The sequence below is a fragment of the Ascaphus truei genome, chromosome 4 (genome assembly GCF_040206685.1).
Source record: "Ascaphus truei isolate aAscTru1 chromosome 4, aAscTru1.hap1, whole genome shotgun sequence".
Taxonomy (NCBI): Eukaryota; Metazoa; Chordata; class Amphibia; order Anura; family Ascaphidae; genus Ascaphus; species Ascaphus truei.
In genome coordinates, this window is record NC_134486.1 from 323,617,924 (window position 1) to 323,634,659 (window position 16,736).

The 16,736-nt window shown below is 39.1% G+C and overlaps 1 protein-coding gene across 3 annotated transcripts in view; it reads left to right on the forward strand.

Annotated features, from left to right (window-relative positions):
* The first annotated feature begins 638 nt into the window (after window positions 1-638).
* Window positions 639-16,736, forward strand: part of FILIP1 (filamin A interacting protein 1) — a 163,445-nt gene continuing 147,347 nt past the window's right edge. Inside the window, exon 1 of one of the 3 annotated variants that reach the window (XM_075597994.1) lies at window positions 639-1,075. The gene's annotated coding sequence lies outside the window, so the exon portion shown is untranslated. Of the gene's footprint in view, window positions 1,076-15,309; window positions 15,398-16,736 lie in introns of those variants that run through there. The other 2 variants (XM_075597998.1, XM_075597996.1) reach the window with 2 other exon arrangements.

Sequence of the window (16,736 nt, forward strand, 5' to 3'; positions counted from 1 at the left end):
CGGAGGTTGCGCCGACATCGCTGGATCAGTGGATCCACATTATCTTCCGGCCATACTGGGTGTAGGAGCACCTGTGCAGGTACTCCAAGTGCACCAACTATAACATCTTCAGTTCTTGTGGGCAACACTCTCACACTTTTGGGGGATAACTTTTGGGGGATAACCAATCAGGTGGGACATTGGTTGGAGGACATTGTGGGGTACGGCCCTGCTAGGCCTAGTTGGTGGGGACGTGGTACTATGGTTCGTTATTCTTTTTATGCATGCAGTAAACTGTTATTATTATTAGCAGTGTGTGTTGTATTGGGTCTTGTAACGGGGTTATCCAACATAGTAGAATCCCGTACAGGTGAAGGCGCTGTCACCAGACAGATCAGGCACACCCCAGGGTCCCAGCAGCGGAGATTCAGGCCTCCTGTGAACCGCAGGTAACGCACCACATACACCGTAGCTGTCATATCTCCCAGGGTTGTGGGGAAAGTGTGCTACATTTGGAATGATAGGTTTCCTCTAGTCCTGCATTGAACGTATTAAGCAGTACAATTCACTGTCCACTGATAACATTGCTGCTGTACAACAGCAACAAGAATGCTCCAAACTTCTCAGCTGTTGACAGGCTCGGCTGGCTGAGAGCACCAGTTAAATATAGCATAGCAGAAAACAGCTCAACAAAGTCACTGCTCTAACACTGCCTGAACAGACCAAAAGAGAGGAAACATTATCTCAGAATAATACTGCCAAACCCTAACAACACCTAGCAACAGTTGAGGGAAAAAAAAAAAAACTTTCATCTAAAGCTCTGGGTGGGAGACTGTGGGACTCTCCTGCTACTCTGACTAGGATATCTGTGAGAAGGGGATTGCATTCTACCATTTCCTGCATGACTTCAGCAGCTAGTAACACCAGCAGAGTGGGGAAGGCTTATCAGTGCATACACTTGTGTGTTGGATGCTTTGCCAATGTTTCAATAGTCCTCAACTAGAATATTCGTATACCTGCTCTGCCATCCAAGGAAAGCCACAGGGGCTGCAATAGATAAACTGCCATTGTGACTTGTCCAACACACTACTGTCAGGTAAGACAAAAAGAAAGGATTGTTCATCTACTGTACAGTATATAACAAATATAATGTTTTACATGTGGTATTGCTTCAATGCCCTTTTGTGTAGATAAATATGTTGTCTTTCTAAATGTCTATAAACACACAGACAAACATGAGTCTGTTTGTCAGTGTCTGTAAATATATTTAGGTATGTGTATGTTACCTAATAGTCAACAAGCATGTAGCTGTAAGGGATTACCACACCATTATTTTAAGAGCAGTTAAATATTGTCTACATGTCTATGAAAATCATGAAACATATGTTGTTGACATTATATCCTTGATGTTAAATATTTACATATAGAATGTCAACATTATCACCAACATGCTTCCATAAACTAGATTATTTTTCTTTCTAACATTTTAATTTGCCTTAATTTATAATTTTCCTAAATTGCTTTCTTTTTCATTTATTGTGATACTGCAAACAAACCTGTTTGTTTTATGTGTAAAACACTTTCTCACCTATTTCACAGATGTTGGGACTTTCCATATAGTTAAACAAGCATTATAACAATCATATCGTAATCGTATTGCATGTGCAAAAGGACAGATATGCTGAACATATAAACCGTAGAATGCTGGTATTGTTGGGGTTCCCCCCCCCCCCCCCGAATGTCTACTGTATGTCATTTGGGAGCCAGGTGTCAACTTTTTCTCATGCTGTGTATATCCCAAGTCAATTGACACATTCACAACAATGATATTGTATAACAGTCTTTTATCACAGCAGGTAAAATGATGTATCTCACTATGCACATTCACAATAGTTTGTTAAGTATCAAAATATTTTCTTGTGAAATGTGGAAAAAGAAGATAACATATGTAAGATAATAATTCTTAAGGACTAAAGGAATGTTGTAGTCCATTTAAGGGCTGTGCTGTCTATCTACTTTCCTAATCTTCCTGCCTTTCTATCTCCATAATCCGAGTCATTGTACATATAGTATGAGTTTGGTTTTTGAAGTTGGAAAACAGTAGTAAGAGTCACAGATCATTTTACTTGTTTAACCAGTGTGCTGCTGGAATGTATTTCTTGTTATTTATAACACTAGACTTTCAACCGTAGATGATAATAAAACTTTTTGATATCACTTTATACAGTAGCAAGCTAGTTATATTTTCTGTTTTACACTAGAATTCTGTGAGCAATAAAATATCTAAAACGTCCATTGTAAATTGGACAAATAAAATATGGTAGTGTTTAAACACGTATTTCTTATTTTTGCATTGCACTTTAGTGCAGGGTTGAGAGATCCTTTTTTACAGAGGTCTTCTTATTCTCAACCTAAATGTATAGGGTCTAGGCATTTGGATACATGACTGGTCCATTTTCTAGTCCAGTTCTGAGCTGTGCAGCAGATGTAGTGGGAGTTGGATGCTCTTCCCACTGCTTTCTTTTTGGGTTCAGGCAAAGTAGACTCAAAATAGATACTTGACAACAGTCTGTCATTTGACAGGAATTGCCACATTTGGGGAGGGAAGTAAAATCCATACTCCCAAAGGTTCTAATAACTAAGAATTTTAACAGATTGTTTAACTACTGTATGAATCGTGGCTCGGCCCCTCATAACAATACCCAAGGAGAAAACCAGGGACAACCTAATTTCCGCTTTGAGGCTGGGGAGGAACAAGGAGAACAAGCATTTCCTTTCATTAGGCTGTGCGTTTTCCTTCCTTGCTGCCATTTGTTGGCATGTAGGGATGGGTAAAGGGTGGGGATAAGAATAGGGGGTATTGAGCTGGCAGGGAAGGGCAAATAAAGATGGGAAATAAATAATTAATGTAAAAATTCTTATTTACTTAAAAAATTTAAAATACAGGTATACAAATATATATATATATATATATATATATATATATATATATATATATATATATATATATATATATATCACCATCATCTTCAGCCCCTGTTAACTGCTCAATGAAGTCCTCCCCAATGATCTTCCAGGTGCTGTGGTTGCAAACCTCTCTTCTCCACGTTGCTCCAACAAATGTTCTGATTTCATCCTCCCAACTTACTTTTGGTCATCATCATGGTCTTTTAATTTCCATTGGAATCCAGTCACGTACCATCTTTGTCCAACAATGGTAATTTCTTCTTACAATATGTCTGGCCCACTGCCATTTTAATTTCTTCACCCTTGCGATTATGTCACAGACTTTTGATTGGGTTCTAACCCACTCAATATTTTTCTCTTCAGTTAATACCCAGCATACATTGCGCCATGTTTGCATTTAGGGTCCAAGTGCCACACCCATACGCGAGAACAGGCATAATAAATTGGTCGATAATGTTCCTCTTGAGGCACAGTGGAAGGTTCCCATGAAAGATTGTATTGTGTGTATATATATATATATATATATATATATATATATATATATATATTATATTCTACACTACAATATACTATATAGTCTATATGCTAAAATATATTTTATTATAGCATTTATTGTATTTATCCGGCAGAGATAGCCCAAATCCAAATGGGTTATAATAAAGATCGCCACCTGTATAATTATTACTCACATATTGTTTTAGAGACTAGGGTGTTTCCTTACATATAAATGTTATGACACATTTCCTCTAGGGTCCTGAGAGTGGTGGAACCATTGTGAAAACTAGAAATACAACAATAATAATACACCCACCACATTATATATTAAATCTTGTGATCATACCGTCATGCTATTATATTTCCAGTTACAGCAATCAAAGGCCAGAAAGCATTATTCAGTTGTTACTACTGCTGCTCCTCTGTCAGTTAACAAAATTTGATTTTACATTCCTGAAATAACCACAGAGAAATCCTTATCGTTCTATTTTAAGATAAGCAAACAAACTACAGATAACACTTTAGAACAGATGCCAGGGAATGTTTCGTGTAATTGTTACTAAATGGCCAATATATTAAGTGATAAAGGGAATTTTCTAAAAGGGATTTTTTTAATCAAACTTTTAACTATATCTAAATGTGGAGAAAGTCATCTTATTTGTGATTTAAAAAAAAATCCATTCTTTCTTCTTAATGCAAGCATCCAAAAAATAAACTGCAAATAAAAATTCCTTTAAATTTATTTTCCTTCTTAATCGTTACAGAATTAATCTTTTTGTAGTTATACCTATTCACAAAACAATATTTGCATGTCTATTTGATGTTTGATATTGTGTGTTTGTATATTTGCACTCACCATGTAAAACTAGTGTAGATTTCACGTTCCTTAATATACTTGTTCAGACCTACCCATTTTATGCCTCAGTTTGATGAGTTATGGAAATTATGTATATAACTCTTAAATATGGTAGGCACGTTTTTAATTGGTGACTGATTTCATGACTTATTTGTTTATGTTTATGAACTGTAGAAACTATTTATGGAGACACTCTAACCAATGCACTCAAATGTACGCCTACTGTTTCTGTTGCTCTCCCCATCTGCCAATTAGATAGTTAGGTTTTTGGGACAGGGGCACCTTTCTCCCAATGTTACCTTTATGTCTTGATGCCCTTATCCCATGTAATGGTTAAACAAATTGTAAAGCACTGCATACTTGCTTGCCGCTATAAGAAAATATATACATACAATTTACTGCGGTCTGCAAGCCTCTCTTCTCCATGTTGCCCCAACAAATTTTCTGACATTATCCTCCCATCTTATTTTTGATCATTGTCTTGGTCTTGGATCCAGTCGAGTACCATCTTGTCTAACGACAGCTGACAGCCATTTTTATTTCTTCACTCTTGTGATGATGTCACAGACTTTTGTTTGATTCAACCCAATTTATTTCATTTTTCCGGTCTCTTTGAGAATTTTTAAGTGATAAAGGGATTTTTCAAAAAGGGATTTTTAAATCAAACTTTTAACTATATCTAAATGTGGACAAAGTTATCTTATTTGTGGTTATAAAAAAAAATCACATTTTTCTTCTTAATATAAGCATCTCATTGCTTGGACCAAAAAATAAACTGCAAATAAAAATTCCTTTAAGTTTATTTTCCTTCTTAATCGATACAGGATAGATTAATTCTTTGGTAGTTATTCCTTTACACAAAACAATATTTGCATGTCTATTTGATGGTTGATATTCTGTGTTTGTATATTTGCATTCACCATGTAAAACTAGTGTAGATTTCACGTTCCTTAATATAATTTTTCTGACCTACCCATTTTATGCCTCAGTTTGATGAGTTATGGAAATGATATATATAACTCTTAAATATGGTAAGCACATTTTTAATGTATGACTGATTTCATGACATATTTGTTTCTGTTTATGAACTGTAGAAACAATGTATGGAGACTGTATTGTTATTATTGTACTTAAACACTGGCATACTGTCGGGAAAGGTCATAACCTTGTGGGATGATATAAACATCTTTGTTGACTTTAGTCTACTGGTTAGATCTTATTTGCCTTTAAAAAAAATCAGTTGCTATTTTTGATATGCTAATGTCAAATGGCTGATATTAAATCAAACAATACTTGTGGGTACACTGTCCCTTTAAAGTAAAGTAACAAAATAAAAACCTACTCCACTAAGGAGGCTAACTAAACAAAAATAACTTCACTAACTACCATCACTGGCCAGGGAAGCCCCAGGTGAACCTAGAAATGGTAGCAGAAGTTCAATGTGTAGACCTTACCTTCACAGGTATGGTAACATAATCCACACAGTCTTTCCAATGTAGATTTGCTGTGTCTCAGGACTCCAGCCTGACAGCCTTCTCTCAGCCCGCTGTGTGACACCTTGTCTGTCTTCTCACTGGCTGACTTCTGGGCTGCTTTTTAAACCCTGTACATTTGTAATGTTATGATTTATACATTATACATGTAGTTTTTATTATTTATTAATTTCCATGCAAGCTCAACACCCCACTCACCGTTTTCCTTACCTGCACCAGTTAACTCAGTCATGTAAGAAAATCCTGCCTGTGTAACTTTATACATAAAATCGGTAATGCCGTAATAATATTTTTTCAATTTGTGAGTTCTTTGATATTCGTATTTTCATGTTACTTTTTATCAGGCAATGGCACTATTTAGACTTTGTTAAACAGGGCCAAGTTTACACATCAAAGAAGGAGACAAAAGAATGTATAATATCAGCATTTGGAAATCGCTTTGGGACTTTTCAGTGCACAGTAGGCAAGATGGTGACAATCAGACAGATACGTTTGCACAAAATGTACTGTATAATGTTCTTACAGACTTGCTTAGCACCTCACAGCAATATTACAGAACAATAATAATGCCAAGACATCTCACAGTAATTATTCTCAACAAACTGCAAGGAACATTGTACAACACTTGCTGTAAATACTATTGTGACTTGGCACACCATTCAGTGTACTACCCTAAACTTTTGGAACTGGCTGGGAGCTGGGGGATTTGAAACATTTCCAAGAATCATCTATTTTTTAAGTCTGGCTTGGGAGCTGATGAGAAGGTTAACTACGGCAAGCTTGTCAATATGAAATTGTTAGTCCATTAAAAACGAATCACAAACCGTCATGTGCTGTATGTGTATCGTTATTTACATAGCGTCATCCATGCACATAGCACCTCACAGCAGTAACACACATGACAATAATATGAGGCATACTGGGAATTAACTTCAAACAAAAAAGTAGACATTTGGAAAGGGAGTCCCTGCTCCAAAGAGCTTACAATCTAAGTGGTAAGTAGGGAGAACTTACAGACGCAGTAGGAGGGTGTTATGATAAGTGTATATGAAAGTAGTTATTGTAAGTGCGTATGTTGATACATTTAATTCTATATCTGATTGGACCAATACCGATAGAGTACTACATTATCTTGCATAGCCCCAAACGCTCTTTCAATCTCTTGGTCTCTCTCAGTTAGATTTACTTGAATGGCATTTGCTTAAACACTATTTCTTACACCAGTTAGTAATACTAGCCATATGCCTCTCCTGCTCTTTCTATTTCTAGCACTTGGATTGAACACTAGGAAACCCCTGTGGATCTCTTTTCTCAGGGCCGAGTGGGCAAATAAATCACTGATGTTATGTGAGGATTCTGTTGGCATTGTCACTGACCAAAACACAACCTAAAAATACTGACGCATTTAAGTCAATTAGAGTGAGTTGCTGGCATGTCAAGTCTCGCTCATTTGGCTCGCTGTCACCTGATATCTATTGTTAAGTCTTATTTTATCTATTCTCATCAATCAACATTATTAGATAAATTAGACTCCATTGTAACACAGTCTCTTATTATATAGGCTGATGACAGCTATTATCCTTATGATTATAATACAGAATGATAATCTTAAAGCATTGTAGCATATAGGCAAAAAATGATGACGGAAAACAAACCTGTTATGGCGTGCTAAAGTGTAGCTCCATTTACTGCTATGGGCCTTAGTGACTACTGTTCTCATTTTTGTATCGGCCTATTACTGAAGCCGATAACGACACTTTGGTGGATCTCTAATGTGTAGTCTCACATACTATAGGACCAAATTAGTATATATGTCAACTGGTATTGTATTAAAATAGCACTCTCTCTCTACAGCAAAACCCATATTGTAGGGTCTGGATGGCAGTAACGCCATCATTAGGTATGACATAACTAATGTAATGTTAAGAATCTGCATTAACCTCAATGGCCTTTAGTAGATAGAAACGGGTAGGGAATGCCATTTTTGGCATAAAATGATCACTAACGGCCATTATAGTTAACACAATGCTCTTTCTGGGGGAAACATGACTTAACATTATGTTTTAGCATTTGAAGATCTGTGGAAAGGCTTAAGGGGATGTTAACTTAGGTTAATGTCACGTTAAGTCACATAAGGGAGCTCTGAGGATGTGGCCCGAGGTGGGAGAGAAACAAACTGCCCGGGATACAACAATATAGTTGAAAAGATCGGATTAAGTTTTAATTGCAGTCTGATGATGCTAAGGCACTCCGGTGGGAGGGATATCAAAAGAGCAATCAGTGTGACATAACAGGGGACTTAATACTTAATAGCAGTCTCTCTTACACAGTGGCAATCATTCAAAGTAAAATGATTTAACAAAAATGATATTGGTAATTGTTTCCATATTATATCATCTTGATCGACTGTTTATAGTTTATATCCTTAATTGTTTAAAATGTTGCAATATTAATAACACTACGCTTATTTACAAGCCCGTCTAGTTTAAGGCTTCACAAAATCAGAGGCAATTGCAACATTTTGAGAGGGAAGAAACTTGTTGCGAGATATATTCAAATTGACATTATATATGCAAAAAAAAAAAATATTTGCGAAGAGTTGACAGAAGTAGTGTGAAGAGTAATGGTCCTTGTAGGGCGGCCAACCCGTTAGTTCTTAGAATGTAGGTACAGTATGTTGTATTTACTGTATGTGTTACGACTATGAGAACTAATTCCTGTCCCATCTCACCAACAGTACAGTACCAATAGAAATCTTTAATGTATAGGGACGTGCTAGTCGTAAACCAGTCTTCCAAATGTGGTAAAAGTAATACAATAAGAAACATGAGCCACGGCTCCCAACTGCAACATGTATATTGTTATTTCATAACATACAACCAGGAGCTCCCCGGAGCTGAAATAATCGCGGCCCAGCTCCAAGTAACCATTCCATCCCACACATGTTTAAAAAAAAAATAGAGCTGGCTGGACGAATGCTCATTTAAGTGCATACCGTTCATAAGTTATATAATTGTGGATAAGAAAATGACACAGAAATAAACAGACAGTTCTAAGCTGTAAAAAATCTCTCATCTCCAAAAAATTCTCATCTATAAAAAATTATCACGTAGAGTATTATTCTTCACACTTTATAAGTTTGTTGAATAAGCAAAGATGAATCTGATGTGTATAGTTAAGAAAAGCTCATTATTTTCTTCGAGTTGGATATAACTTTTTGAGCTCTTATTTTGTATTATCTCTCATATTAAATTGCACAAACATGTATTACGGAAATGAATTAAAAGATAAATAACATGTTTACACTATGTTACATCCTTTTAATAAAACACAGAACACATAATCATTGTAGCAAATCAAATTTGGTATTCATTATACTATCTTGCAACATCTAAATTGAATCAATATGTAATTGAGACTATTTGACATGTGACGTCACCAGTGCTTTCAAATGTCTGCCAGTGAGTATCCTTTGCTTGTCCAAGAGATGGCTGAGACTATAGAATTATTCCCCATGTGTAATGAGTAATATCAAGTAATACACACAGATTCCTTTCGTTTTCCTCTATTGGTATTTATACTCCATTGTATCTTATTAAGCTGAAAGAGAAACACGCTTTTTTTTTTACATTTCTCTAGAGACTGTAAAAGGGGACATACACTTAACCCCTTTATTGCCCGATGGGGCTTTTACTCCACACTGTGTTAGTCTTTCTGGCAATAAAAAAGTTAAAATTGTCGCACACCCCTCAATCCATGTTCCTATTTTTTTTCTTAAGCTAGCTTTAAACATATCCTGCACTCAACATATTCTTAATTGTGAAATTCTCCAGACGTATATTATCTTTAAGAACTATTCACATGAATGTGTTCTGGTTGGGCTCCTAAAATGTCTGCTATTAAGGATTCCGTAACAGAAACCCACTTTACAGATCAGCCTTGGTCACTACAAATGTGAACTTGTCACACTATTATTTCTTCATATAGACCTAAGATCCTAACTAGTAGAGATGTGCCACACTTTCCAAAAAGTACGAAAAAACCCACAAAAATGTTGATTGAGCTTTGGGCGACAAACGTTGTAGATGCTATTTAGTTTTTTTCAAGTAGCGAAATAGCAGCCCTGCACATTTTTTTTTTGCATTATTTTCTTTAAAGCTATCACATTTTGAAAGAGAAAGCAATCAAAATAAATCGTACATGCAACGCCCAGTGACTTTCCTAGCACTAAGGGAACTTTTGGATCGCAACAAAAAAAATCTCCGAACCAAAAATGGTGAAGCAGGCAAAGGGTTTGCACTAGCCACTGGCAGAAGTATTTTTTATAGAAAAAAGAGAGAGGGGCACAGACGGAGGTCAAAATCAATATCAGACCGATAATTAAAGTAACACGGGGTGGTGGGGGATGCACTCAGGGCGCATATAGTGGGAAACAGCACCACACGGATTGATTAAAAATGCATTTATTTAGAAGTAAAAGTGAGATAACAAATAACTCACATATAAAAACGGCTCCAGTACCACGACGCCAGCCTCCCGTTCTCTGGTGCAGTGTATTCCTGTCCGCCGCGTCCGGTGTACAGGACTAGTCTTCCTTAGTGCAGGCGCCGGCTACGGTGTCCTCAAGCAGACACACAAAACTTCTAATCTAGGTCTCTACACACACTACGCGTTTCGGATCAATAAATCCTTCGTCAGGTGTGTGCAGAGTACCTGGGAGACCTTTCCTTTATAGGGCAGCAGACACCGAATATTGATATGTGTGGTATATTTATATTTATACGTTGATTTTTGACCTCTTGCATCTGTACAGTATTTGGTGTTATATATTGTGCAAAGGGAGCGCCCCAGTTTTTCTCCATAGGTATATTTATATTTGTTCATGCATTCTTAACCATCATAACGTGTTAAAAGAAATGAGGAAAGGTGACTGGGTTTTTCATTGCATTGCAACTCCAATATATGTTTCTTTACCTTCAATGTTGTAAAGCTCATGATGTTAGTTCACCAAAGTGTACTAATTCCAGTGACATGTTTAAGGGGTCTCATTTGGGCAATTGATACCTTTTGTACCCAATCAGACACCTATAAGTATTTGACATGTATTTTTGTAAAGTTAGGTTTAGGAGGGATTTGATTTACTCAGGATAATTCCTTTTATGTGATGTCACTGTGTGTTCAGCACAAGCGCGTGCAGCCAGACTACCCTCTGCCCACTTCCCCTGTAACTCTATTGGTTCTCTGATAGGGACAAGGTGGGATAAGGGTAAAGAAAACACTAAATTGACTAACACTTCCCCATTTAGAGGCCCCTAAGAAAATCAACTGGCTGACTATGTGGGAATACAATTTTAAGGTCATATTACCCATTCAGGGCCCTAATGACATATGGTCAGGGTTGCCACCTTCTGCTGAATGATAACCCGGAGACTTTTTAAAGAATTTTTATAAACAGTTTATTTATTCACATATTTAACTCACTTACCTTCTCCGGCGGCATCTCCCCCTGCATGCACCCATCAAAATGGCTCTGCGATGTCAAGTGGCGCCATGAGACGTCACATTGTCATGGCAATGTGGTGCCGCAGGGCATCCCATTGTGATGGCAACGTGACACTGCATGGCGCCGTGATGTCACGGGACGTCCGGTTGTCATGGCAGCCATTTTGACGGAAGCACGCAAGGGGAGATGCCGCCTGAGAAGTCGGACTGCTGTTCTCCTCTGCCACCCTGCTTTGCTCCCGCCATCCAACTCCTCTGAATGACGCCCTGTGCCACTCTGGCGATCCTCAGTCTCCTGCCGCCACCCCCCAGTTTGCACACCTTAACTGGAGATTTTAAATGTGAATCGTAGCCCGCAAATTGGTTAGCGAAAACCATAATCTTCGGGTCAAGCCCGGAGTGGTGGCTCCTCTGTCGGCTGCTCCTCTAATCATCTCCTCCTGCTAAAGGTAGGTATGGTTGAGAGAGAGCTGAGAAGGGGAGAGAGAGAGCTGAGGGGCAAGAGAGAAAGAGAACCAAGGGGGGGGGGAGAAAGAGAGCTGAGGGGAGAGAGAGAGAGCTGAGGGGCGAGAGAGAGAGAGAGCCGAGGGGGAGAGAGAGCTGAGGGGGGAGAGAGAGAGCTGAGGAGGGTAGAGAGCCAGAGAGAGAGCTGAGGAGGGTAGAGAGACAGAGAGAGAGAAAGAGAGAGAGCTGAGGGGGAGAGAGAGAGTTGAGGTGGAGAGAGAGAGAGCTGAGGGGGAGAGAGAGGGACCTGAGGAAGAGATCTGAGGGGAGAATGGAGGGGAGGGAGAGATGAGGGGGAGAGAGAAAGCTGAGGGGGAGAGAGAGCTGAGGGGGAGAGAGGAGCTGATGGAGAGAGAGAGAGCTGAGAGGCAGAGAGAGCTGAGGGAGAGAGACAGTTGGGGAGAGATAGAGCTGGGAGAGAGAGATCTGGGGAGAGAGCTGAGGGGGGAGAGAGAGATCTGGGGGGAGAGAGCTGAGGGGAGAGAGATCTGAGGTGGGGGAAGAGAGTGCTGGGGGGGCTGAGAGAGCTAGGGGAGGGGGCGGGAGAGAGACCAGGGGGAGAGCCGAGGGGAGAGAGAGATGTGGGGGAGAGAGAGCTGAGGTGGGGGTAAGAGAGAGCTGGGGGGGAGAGAGAGAGCTGAGGGGAGAGAAAGCTGGGGGAGAGCTGATGGGTAGAGAGAGAGAGAGCTGTGGGGGGCGAGAGATCTGAGGGGAGAGGGGGAGAGAGAGCCTAGGGGTGAGAAAGAGCTGGGGGAGGGGAAAGCTGGGGGGGTGAGATAGCTGAGGGGGGAGAGAGAGCTGAGGGTGGGGAGGAGATACTAAAAATCTCAATTTTAATAAACATAGAGATCAAAATGTAAAATCACAGGCTAAAGTGTGATAATTGTGAAAAAAAAATGGAAGCTAGAGCTCATAAGACAGAGGGGCTCCTTGTACATACCTACAGTGTATATGTAAGGAGAGGATTCATCCATGGAGTGTCATTAATATTGGTGTCATGGCCAGTATAATGAATTCATGGAATAATTTGTATAATGTTATTAATTAATCTACATTCCTCAGATTAAACTCATTTAAACCATGGGGGGGACAGTGTGCCTAGTGTATAAATCCATCTGGCTTCACTTCGCAATAAAGCTTTATCCCAGTTGCCTTTCCCGATGAGATCTTTCGATAGATTTGTCCTTGGCAGCACCCCCCTCACAGCAAATATTTTGGCTGATCAAGGTTGCCACCTACCCGTGTACTTGTAACTGTCCCAGTACCTGATAAAATGATCCAAATCTACTTGTAATAATAAACCCTGCAGGTATTGGTTGTGGGAAGTGGGTAGGATCACAACAGCAAGTTGATGCTTTAACCCGAGTTGCAAACCTACGGCTTCTTTTTCCCCCTGCAAATATTTCCACATTGTGCCATGATTATCTGTGGAAGTTTTAGAATGTTACTATATTTTCATTCACAAATTCCCTCTAAGGAGCTTCCACATGTCAGCCAATCTTATAGGTAGAATATATATTTTTCCTTATACACTGTAGTGCTGTACAAGTTAAAAGTAATTTTGCTGTAAAATTAGCACAAACAGGAGTAGAAAATTCAGGTATCTCTGTGTGCTAATGTATAAAAAAAATGTGCATGTGTTGTGCTGCGTGCGTCAACTTTTTTTTGCACACAAACCGATTACGCCAGGGGAAGCATATTTGCAGAAGGACATATAAAACTATGGTGCATGGTCTACTTTATCAAACATAATGGGAAATATTAAAGGTCCTTGTAACAGGGACATATCCCTGTTTAAAAAAAGCAGCCTCAGAGTTCTGAGAATTCAGCAGAGAGATAGTTAATTGCAGCTACTCAATGAACTAGTCTCCACCTGGACTAAAGACTTTTTTTTGCACGCAAACAGATTACGCCAGGGCCACGAGAACTTCCCCTACAGCAAGAACAACAGAAACATATAAGAGACTTTCTTGTTGGACTGTTGTGTGTGTATATACAGTATATATATATATATCCCTGTATATATATATATATATATATATATATATCCCTGAAGCATATATATATTTATATGTGTGTGTGTGTTTGGGGTGGTAATCAGCCTAGATGAACACCCAGTTATATAGGGCATATACAGTACTGTCTAGTTATTCTCCAAAGTGGAGCAGGTTTTTTTTTTAATGTTTTGTGTTTACATTGTTAAAGGAACAGGCAATAAAGCCTTATTAATTTCCCACTAAAACGGTCTCCATTTGCATACCTCTGCGCACGTCTCTTACAGTCCTCAACATGTACGACTTGGAGGATAAAAATTATAGGGGGGACATGATTGAAACGTTTAAATATATCAAATGTTTTAACAAGGTACTGGTGGCAAGCATATAACAGAGGAAGAGAATTATTAGTACAGGGGTGGCCAACTCCAGTCCTCAAGGGCTATCAACAGGTCAGGTTTTAAGGATATCCCTGCTTCAGCATAGGTGGCTCAATCAGACAATGACTGAGACACTTGTGCTGAAGCAGGGATATCCTTAAAACCTGACCTGTTAGTGGCCCTTGAGGACTAGAGTTGGCCACCCCTGTACTAGAACAAGAGGAGTGAGGAACATCGCTGGTATCAGAGAAAGTGGAGCCACAGGCAGATAGAGAAGTGTCATTGAGAGAGAGCGACCAATGTGGATGGACAGGTGTGAGGGAAGAAATGGGAACATAACCAATGGGAGAAGAAGATTCCCAATGGAACTCAGCTCGGAGCATTCTGAGAAAAAAATACAGAGAACTACAGTAAACTCCAAAGCAAACCAAGTAAAAGTCACATTGCGCATACAGTACAACACAATTTATTACATGTCATTCTCATTTATCTGAGGATGCCACTTGTGATTTATCTAGTCAGAGTGACCTCATGAAGATAAAATTTATGATTTGAACGTGCTTGCTAACTATTTATTTCTATACAGGCAAAATCTACAGCATTCCCAAACATGCTATATATAAGGATGACTCAAACTAGAAAGATGTGAAGGAGGAACACGATAATTGAATGTTTTAAATCACACGTCATGTGCAAAGGACTCTGGGTTTTAGCACTGAGCTGAAGACATAAAACATTCACACATACCACCTGCCCAATATAAAATGAATAATACTGAAAACAAGACCAGGATTAAGAAAATATTGTCCGTTTGTATATCTTGTACACAGATTTCTGCTAAAAGAGAAAAAAACATAGCCAAACTTTCCATGTACACTTTCAAAGAGATAAAAGAAATAGTGATATACATTAACATCGCTACACAGTCTTTATCAACAGGTTTTTGGCAATCACACCATGGCTGTTTGTTGTCAGCAGTTTGATAGGTTAGAGGTGAGCAATCCCATTTTATCTCTGAGCTGTAACTGTCAGCAATGTGTATAAAACAAACAGCAGCTGCACCATACCATGAACATGAGCGTGTTACAAGCCAAGTTCGAAATAGCTTTTGAAGTCAGGCTATATTTTTGTTCTGATGAACCCCGTGGGACTTGTCTGTTTTGTTGAAGGAAAGATGTTGGATCCACCAGAGAATGGACCTGTCTTGGAAATGCTTCTTTAAACTAGGTAATAATACTTGTCCCCGTTGTTTCTTCTGCAATTGCCAAGACGGTCTGCTAAGTATTGCCCTCGAAAACAACCGCTGTCAAAGCATTATCGGATTTAATGACTAGTAAAGGCTGTGTACTGTATGTTCCTACAGTAGTAAAGGATTTAAACAGGTCCTGCAGCATGAAAGCTAAGCATACACATGGCATTTAATATGTAACCCATAGTGGTTTTTCATTATGCTAAACTGTTTGTTAAAATCCCTGTAATCACACTATTTAATATATGATTTAGGTTACCCTGATAGTGTGCTTTAGTAAGCTGCAGTGATAACCAATGTATGCCGACAAAGCCTGAAACAAAATCTCAGAAACATTATTGGTTGTTCTTGTACAAAACCCAAGGTAACCCCATGGTAAGCCAGCTGTATTGTCAGCATTACGCAGACGTAACTTGTTACTACTGTATTTGCTAAGAAGGTGAAGGAAGGAAGGAGCACAGCCATCCGCATCCAGAGTGCATGAAATGAAATAGGGCAACTCCAAGTACAATAAAATCGAAGTATTTATTAAATCAGCTTAGCAATGGGGTAGGAGAACGCACCAACGCGTTTCGTCCCGCAGGACTTTCTCAAGGACTTTCACACCTTGAGAAAGTCCTGCGGGACGAAACGCGTTGGTGCGTTCTCCTACCCCATTGCTAAGCTGATTTAATAAATACTTTTTATTGTACTTGGAGTTGCCCTATTTCATTTCATGCACTCTGGATGCGGATAGCTGTGCTCCTTCCTTCATCTTCTGATCTACACCTCTGAGGACTGCACGCTGAAGAATTCATCCTACTTGGAACTAACACAGTCAGGTATAGGGTATCAGCCCTTTTATTATTACCTCTCTAGTGTGGGATTGCTTATTGATTATGCCCCATGGGTGAATTATGTCTCAATATGGACCATTGGATGTGGTAGCTGTGTGGGCACCACTAGGTCTCCTTTTCTCCATGGGATGAACATTTCTGTTACTTATACAGTTGTTCTGAAGTTTGGATTCACTTGAATGGACTTATGTTTCTGTGAGCTTATTTTGTGATGCACCAGCTCACCGCATATCTATGTACTACTGTATTTGCTAACACTGACATGGGCAGTGGGTCTAAGGTCAGGAACAGAGGAGGGACTTACCTTCATTATATACTGTAATACAGAGTACCATGTATTCTCTCTTTTGCCTTCACATCATTCTACTTGTCAATAGCACAGGGGAGACTGGTATAGACAGAACATTGCTCTGGACCTCTGACAGTGACCAGGATTAGGTACCCTGCCTAAAATGTATAACTGCTGCAAGGCAGATAAAAT